This window comes from Macrobrachium nipponense, chromosome 3, assembly GCF_015104395.2.
Source record: "Macrobrachium nipponense isolate FS-2020 chromosome 3, ASM1510439v2, whole genome shotgun sequence".
Lineage (NCBI taxonomy): Eukaryota > Metazoa > Arthropoda > Malacostraca > Decapoda > Palaemonidae > Macrobrachium > Macrobrachium nipponense.
Window position 1 is genome coordinate 123,772,387 of NC_087202.1, and position 9,251 is coordinate 123,781,637.

The window sequence follows — 9,251 nt, forward strand, 5'->3', positions numbered from 1 at the left end:
CCGGGTTTGAGTTCAAGAGTCTCATATTTTTTGTATATTTTCATCTGGAGTAATATTGTGGAATTTTCCACCTTCTGTAAAATTTATTGGACCTGACGAATGGGAAAAGATATCATAAGCTAGAATTGGGTTTATATCCGAAGCTAAATAGTGGGAGCTGTAGTAGGATCATCAACTACCCGATAATGTTCGGACCTGAGAGATATCAGATTTGATGACTCAAGGGAGGAACTATTCTTCAGGGCTGGACAACGGATTCCAGGGGGGTCTGGTCCTGGGGATAGGACTCTCGACTTTCTTTCCGTTTGCCCATAACATGGTTAGGGTGGGGATGATTGTATTCTTGTAATATTCTCAGTCCTAGCAAGCGGGTTTGGATTACACTTGCGCCACTCTAACCATGTGTGCCATCCCCAGTCGGGTGGGGTAGGGTAGGGACGCGGACATTTGGGAGTCGGCTCTCACTTGTGCCATTGGTGGAAGAATAAACTTTATGAAAGGCTGATGATTTTTTTAAAAAATATTTCAGGTTTAATTTTTTTTTAATATAAAGCTTATATGACTAGTAATCACAAGGATTCTAGTACCCCTGGTCCCTTTGATGATGATTTGGCACAGCATGGCTGACTTCTGAAAAACATGAAGCTGCACTCAAAGCCAGCAGCAGTATCCATAATATAACGATTTGTAAAAAGATTGTCAAGGGAGCACTGACCGACAGGGCCCCTTAAAATATGGATATACTTACAGACCATCACAAAGGGTACAAGTGGCTCAGCCGAATTTGAATGACAATGACACTTTTGAAAGAACACCAAAACCTCCAATGTGGTTGGTAGTATCTGCTAGGGAGGAAAATTATAATTACTACAAATTTAGCAGATACTTCCAAAAAAAGGTTGGCTGTATTGACATGGGAAACATCTCAAGGTTTGGCAAAGGCAGTGTCCTAATTCATGCTAAATCAAAGACACAGTCATACATGCTGACAATGAAGAAATTCGAGAAAGATGATATGATAAAAGAAATTAGACCACACATAAATTTTAGATATGGAATAGGAGTGGTATTTGATAGAGACCTTTGTGAACTAACAGAAAGAGAAATATTAGAAATCAGTCCAACTTCTGTATGGAAGGTAAAAAAGGTTCCAAAGGCAAATATGGTCATTTTAACGTTTGAGGACTCTGATGTACCATCTTACATCAATTTTGGAAATGAAAGGGTCAAAGTCAAACCATTTTTATCCAAACCTCTGCAGTGCTACAACTGTTTTCAATATGGCCATCCATCCAGATTCTGCAAAAACAAAAAAGCTGTAATAATTGCTCGGCTCCTGAACATGGTCCTTGTTCGAAACAGCCAAGATGTATTAATTGTGAAGAGAATCATACCCCATTCAATAAAAAGTGCAGCCAGTATAAATATGAAGAGGCAGCTATATGTAAAGCTAATGCTAAACATGTAAGTATTAGTTACGCCAGGAAGTTAATTGGTCAGACAAAGACCTATGCTATGACTCTAAATTCTGTAGCCCCTATGAAAACTAAAGCACCTCTACCTGCAGTAAAACCAAGAACTACTGAAACCCAGTCATCTGATCTAGGGTTGAAGCACCCCTATCCAAGAAAGATGTGCTTGCTGATATAGAACTCAGCTCCAATTGATGAAAAACCTCCCTGTTGTCTGTACCATCTCTTCTGCAAGAAACCCTTGAAGAAATGGAACAAGAACAAACTAGAGGGCCAAAGAGAGAGAGAACTCCTTCATCCTCTCCTTCACCTGCTCAAAGGATGGAGATATCCAAACCCCCCATAAAAAACTGAACAACAGTGAAGCCAACAGTGAGGATGCTCCTGACCCTGAAACAACCAAGGAATCAAGTTCCTTGGATAAAAAGAAAATAGTAGTGGCAGTCGACTCTCCTCCATATGAAAACGCTAATAAAAAACATAATCATAAGCCACATATCTCAAGACAATCTAAAGAAACTCTTATAAAGTCCCATAAGAAAAAAAAAAACTAGTATAGATCAATATAGAATTTCCCTTGGTAGATCCTAGCACTAAAATTCAATCTGGACATTTTACAATGGAACTGTAAAGGACTAAGGACTCGTTCAGAAATTCTAAAGGTATTACTGAGTGAGCATAACCCAGGGGTTGTATGTCTTCAAGAAACTAAATTGGGGGATTCAGTATACAATCCAGGTGTAAACTATGAAATCTACAAAATGAAACCTCCAGCGCCTCAGTGGCGTGGTTGGTTTGGTGTTTGCTTCTCACCTCGGTGGTCGTGGGTTCGATTCCCGGCCATTCCATTGAGGAGTGAGAGATGTGTATTTCTGGTGATAGAAGTTCACTCTCGACGTGGTTCGGAAGTCACGTAAAGCCGTTGGTCCCGTTGCTGAATAACCACTGGTTCCATGCAACGTAAAAAAAACCATACAAACAAACAAAATGAACCCCACTGATGGGGATCGCGCCCATGGAGGTGTTGCAATAATTATTACTAAAGCATTTCAACATTTTATGGTTCCCCTGAACACCCAGCTTCAAGCAATTGCTATCCGGGCTACTTTTGACCGTGAAATCACAATCTGCTCTCTTTACCTTCCCCCAATATGTAGGTTCACTCTTGGGGACATTCAAGGTTTAATCAATCAACTTCCTCCTCCTTTTTTACAACTTGGTGATTTTAATTCTCACAATCCACTTTGGGTTGAGATATTTTAGACACTGAGGGTAGGATCATTGATGACATTGTTAATAATATAATAATAATGATCTTACACTTTTTAATGATGGTACTATGACATACCATAATCTCTACACAGGTGGTTCATCTGCTATAGACTTAAGCATTTGCTCTTCTTCTCTCTATCTTGATTTTAATTGGTCTGTAGATGAGTTTCTACATGACAGTGATAACTTTCCCATTCATCTTAAGTTTGTGAGAAATGCCCCTCGAATTATCCTATCAAATGGAAGGAAAAGGAAGCAGATTGGGTAGAATTTCAAGAAGGCATTAACCTATCCCAGGAATTTGAATCCTTCAAATGCCATATAAAGGCTTATGAGTACTTTGCCTCCGAAATATTGAATAGTGCTGAAAACTCAATACCTAAGATCAAAGGGAAACCACATAGACCTGCTGTCTTGATGGGATAAAACCTGTGGTAATTTGAGGAAAATTACCAGGAAATGTTACAGGCGTTATAAATCCAGTCAGTCTGCAACAGCAAAATCTATTTACCAAAGAGCTAGATTAGAAAGCTAAGTGGCAAATATGTTCCAACACCAACACCTTATTTTGAAAATCAATGGAGATTTTGTCACCAAGCCTAATGAAGTTGCTGAAAAACTGGGTGAGCATTTCTCTGAAGTATCGAGTTCCAGGAACTATTCAACTCGTTTCCAGAATATTAGGAATTCAGCCATTTCCCTTAATTTAAATTCTGGAAATGGTGAATCTTATAATTCCAAGTTAACTTTGAGGGAATTAAGGGATGCTCTGTCATCATCTGAATCAGCATCCCCTGGGAATGATAACTTTCTTTATAGCATGCTGAAAAATCTCCCAGAATCGGCTAAATCTTATCTCCTTAAAATCTTTAACAAAATATGGGAAACTGGTATTCTCCCCCTTCTTGGAAGATTGCAATCATTGTTCCCATTCAGAAAACCATTGAAAGATCCTCATCTCCCTACAAGCTATCGGACCAATATATCTTACAAGTTGTGTATGCAAATTGTTTGAGAAAAATGGTGAATTCTAGATTGATGTGGCATCTAGAAAAAAATAGTTTATTATCATCTGTCCAATTTGGATTCAGGAGAAATCGTTCCACTGTGGACCCACTAATAAGATTATCAACCCAAATTCAGCAAGGTTTCTCAAAACGCTGTCAGACTATAGGAGTCTTCTTATTACTAAAAAAAGCTTATGACACTACTTGGTGTTTTGGTATTATTAAGCGGCTTCATGACATGGGAATACGAGGTAATATGTTAAATTTCATCAGGTCATTTCTAAGTGATAGACACATTAAAGTTAGAATTGGAAACACCTTGTCTAATGCTTTTGAGCTAGAGGAGGGTGTCCCACAAGGCAGTGTGTTGAGTGTCACTTTATTTGCTGTGGCTATAAATAGCATTGTTGAATGTGTTCTCCTCCAGTAAAAGACATCTTGTTTTGTGGATGACCTTGCTATTTATGTCACTAGTTATGATGTATTGCAGCTTGTAATTTCTTGCAAAAGTCAGTTAATGCAATCAGCTATTGGGCTGATGACAATGGCTTTCGATTCTCTCCTAACAAAACTGTGGCAGGTCGTTTTACTAGGTGTACCCGAAAGGAAACCATCCCAAATATTAGGCTGAAAGACACACTAATACCATATGAGGAGGAGGTGAAGTTTTTAGGGAAACTAACATGGGGTAGTCATATTGACTCTTTGAAAATTAATAGGTGAACGAAGTCCGCCTTAACCATTTTTGAAAAGTAGTTTCATTTCAGGTTTTAATTGGGATGCTGATTAAGGAGGTCCAGCAACTTTTTACGGTTTTGATATGACTCTTTATGGTAAATCAAAGCTTGAGTGTGGTTGCCAAGTCTACTCTTCAGCAAGTGCAAGCAAACTTAAGGAGTTGGATGTAGTTCATCATGCTGGTCTGAGAATATGCTCTGGAGCATTTAAAACATCTCCAGTTGAAAGCTTATATACCGACACAGAAGAGCTCCCTCTAGACTTATGTCGAGAGGAACTGGGACTGCGGTATATGTTCAAACTAAGAGGTTCCCCAGAAAACCCTACAGCATCTATTCTTAAGGGTAGCCTTCAGTTTGCACCAGTCTGTAGGGTGCCGATCGTAAAAATATTTGCCAAAAATACACTAATCAAGACAGGCTAATGAAATTTTCAGGCATTATTAGCACTATAATAACGCATATTCTCTGTGAGTTTTATCATCCTACAGGGAAAATAAATGATTTTATGAAAAAAAATGTGAAAATTAGTGTCCATTGTACAAGAGTTTAGTTGGCGGTCGGTGAGAAACTACAGTCTTGAATAGAAATTCGGTCTGACAGAATGTTGGTATATCCACCTGGAACATGCACATAAAGTATTATCAAAATAGAACAGTAAATAAGCACGTAATAAAAAAAAAAGAGCAACAACTTCAGCCAAAGCCCCGCCGAAAAATGAGATAATAGGTAGCTAGGTAAGAATATTCAGAAAAAATTCAAACCTCGATTTAGGGACAAAACCTTCTGAGTTTTGTAGTTATTATGTCACTGATAGCCTAAACAGGGATGTCCAACCTTTTAATTTAGTGGGCCGCATTGCAAACTTAAATATTTAACTGGGCCGCAAAACCCCAGATCCCCTAAAACATCTAAAAATTATATTATTTAGGACAATCAAAGAAATACCCGCCCCCCTTCCCGAAAAAAACCAAACCAGAGAAAAAGCGAAAAAGCGATTTTTTCTGAGGACAAGAAACTTGAAAAATTAGTTTAGATACCCCTAAAGTTGTTTTCTGAGATGAAACTAATCTTAGGAAACGTAGAAAACGACATCGACCAATTTTTGAGAGATATACTATAATATTTGTGATTTCCATATCTATGGCCGGGGCATTCGCTTTATTTGTTGTTGCTCTTTTTTTTTTTCTCACCGACCACCAGTGTCCCTTGTACAAGGGACACTGAGTTTCACATTTTTTTTTCATAAAATCATTTATTTTCCCTGTAGGATGATAAAACTCACAGAGAATATGCGTTATTATAGTGCTAATAATGCCTGATAATTTCATTAGCCTGTCTTGATTAGTGTATTTTTGGCAAATATTTTTACGATCGGCACCCCTACAAACTGGAGACTATTAACCAAAAACAATCCACAGCAGTTTGCAAATGCTAGAGCATCCAAGCCTTTTCATGTTGAGAATTAATGGTGCAGTTGACAGTGTGTCTATTAAAGACCAAAAAATTAAGGCAATACATTGCTCTAAGCTGCCTCCTTGTTGACCCAGAAACATCGGTCTATCAAAAACCTGTGGTTTAAAAAATCTGTTAATGTCCAAGAAATGAAGTCTTGTTTTCTTATTATGACCGAAAGCATTCGGGTTCTGTTAAACTTTTTACTGATGGATCAAAGACATCAAGTGGTGTGGTTGTGCTGTTGTTCATGGTAATAATTCATAGTGGGCAGACTTTCAAATAATGCGTCCATTTTTACAGCTGAATTAACTGCATTAGCCAAATCTCTTGAGATTGTTTTTACTCTACAGGGTAATAATTTCACCATTTACTCAGATTCTTATAGTGCACTCATGGCCATTAAACAATATAACCCTAAACATCCAATTGTTCAACGTATTCAAGAATGGTTATATAGGCTTGCTTCCAAATTCAAATCTGTCCATTTTTGCTGGGTTCCTGCCCATGTAGGTATTGCTGGTGGTAACGAACTTGCTGACCATGAAGCAAGAGATGTCATGACTAAAGAAGACATTCTATTCCACCATATTCTTTCCACTGACATGAAATGGACTATTCGTTCATATGTTAAAAATAAATGGCAAGCACGTTGGTCGTCTCCCCATCTGACCAACAATAAAAAGTACAGGAAGATCCGACAAAGTATTGAACATTGGCCCTCTGGTTTCCAACAAAATCGTAGGGTAGAAACTGTATTATGTCGTCTGAGAATTGGACATACTCAATTGACCCGCCGGTTCCTTCTGGGGGGGGTGGGGGGGAGGGTGTAACTGCACCAGTCTGTATGCAGTGTGACTCTCCTCTTACTGTGGAACACATTATATTACATTGCCATAGGTATTCTGCGGCACGACAGAGACATGGCTTAGTGGGCGGGGATATAGCAGAACTGTTGGTCCGGATGTAGCTGTTAATAGAATTGTTGGATTCCTTAGAGACATTAACCTTTTTAATGAAATTTAATATTGACCTCCCGGTACGTTGCAAAGTGTAGTGTATACACTAGAAGTTGTTTATATAAGCATGCTTATATGAATATGAGTATGTGTATGGTATATGTATATATAAATTTTTTTACTCTTGTTTGCACACACGAAATGCGAAGTTATGATTTTTATGGCGGATATCCGTTTTTATCACAGTTTAAATTCGCCTGTATTTATTTAGTTTATAAATTCATCAACATAAATATTCATATAAATACTCATGTTAAACCAATTTCGTTGAATATTCCCTATGGATTCCAGTGCTTGGCTTCAAGCCTAAATTTCATATTCCATTCCATTCCATAATGGACGGTCCCTTTTGAGACCATTGCTTTCAATCTAGATCTACCTCGGGACTTGCTTTTGAAATGCTAATGCTAAAATAATGGCAAACCAAGTTTCAATAACTGTTTGGTATTGTAGGGCAAAAAACGAACAATTAGGAGAAACAAACTGAATATTCAATATGCCGAACAAAGAACAAAATACTTAATTGACAAGCATTGGGTAGGAAACTTACAAGTTAGCACATTTTTAGAATAAGCTAATCATTTCCAGTCAATGCTAAAATCTCCCCTGAATCTACTATCAAAAACCTCACCCAAACAGACAATTTATTCACAAAAACCTCACCCAGAACCAAAAGACTATTCTTATAAAAATATCTCCCAAACCCAGGGACTTTCTTCACAAATTACTCACCCAAACTAAGACTATCGAGGCAGAAAAGTTTTCAAAAGTGACTGACTCTTTAGGTAAAAGCCTCTCAAGAATTATTCGCCTCTAAGTAAAAGCTTTTCAAGAATTCCTCCTCTTTAGGTAAAAGCCTCTCAAGAATTATTAACACAATAGGAATAAACAAAAACATCCCAAAAATAAGCACTTAGTAAAAAACCTCTCCAAAAGTGCGAGACGTATGATAAAAAAAAAAAACCAGTCGAGCAGCCTTCAAACATTCATACTTTTTTATTTTTTTTTTATTTTTAGGCAGAATGACCACCCACAAAACAACCTTAAAGTAGAAAAAACTACAGACCTTTGAGCATAAGATTCACACGATACCAAAGATTTGAAGCCAGGGAGGGGGAAAATTAGGAGACCAATCAAAGCGCGTGGAGCTGATTCCATGACGTCACAAGCACGCCTTTTAGCTACACTTGGTCTCATAGCCATTACTGCCAGTCACAATGCCAAAGAAAAACTTCCCCATTTCACAATTTACGGCTTGTATGGCCTATACATTTCAGTCAAATATATTGAAACAAAATAAAAACACTAATTCAACAAACAATATATTCTTCAAATGAAATACACCGTGAAATATAAATTATGCGTTATTGGCTTCTCCTCTTGGTAAGGTAATGTGCTCAGTCCCTTTTAATTCCTGCTCACAAAGTCGATATTTACTGCATAAATAATATTTCCATCGCAAGTGGCTAAATTATTATACTTGAACATGTGTTTAAAGCCATTTAGAAAGCGTTGCGATAACATATGGAATGAAATAAAAAATATACAAGATGAATAAAATTGATGAGGTATGGTAAAAATGATGGTATATGATCTGTAAATAGCACCTACAGACTACAGACGGGAGACCAAGATCTTGCAGAAACTTCGACTCCCATCAAGAATCTTGGACTTTGAAAGTGACGGTTTTAAAAGCCCCCCTGGAGCATGGAACGTTTTTCAGGCGTTACTGCGTGTTTTTGTTGTTCAGGCTATAAAAAGGTATTATATACAGAACTAAAATAATAATTGCCTTATGCTTAAAAGAAATGTGGAGGATACAGTTTCGATGACAAATTTATGCTCCCTGTAGGGGGAAAGCGCCGTCAGTACACCTCATTAGGTGCAATGTAGGCATTACTTAAAGGTTCTTGCAGCGTCCCTTCGGCGCCTAGCTGCGACTACTTTCATTCATTTTACTGATACCTCCGTTCATATTCTCTTTCTTCCATCTTTATTGTCCACCCTCCCCCCCCCTAACATTGCTTCATAGTACAACTGCTTTGAGGTTTTCCTCCTGTAACACCTTTCAAACCTTTTACTATCAATTTCCGTTTCAGCGCTGAATGACCTTAGTTGCCCCAGTGCTTGGCTTAATGCCAAAAATCTATGTAAAAAAACATTATGCATTTAAATTAACCCTTTAAAGTCCACCCTGGGTTTTATGGGAAACATTAAAAAATCCTCTTAGTATGTTGTAGTATTAGTAAATACAAGACCTTTTTTACTCTTGTGTACTTTTACAAAATT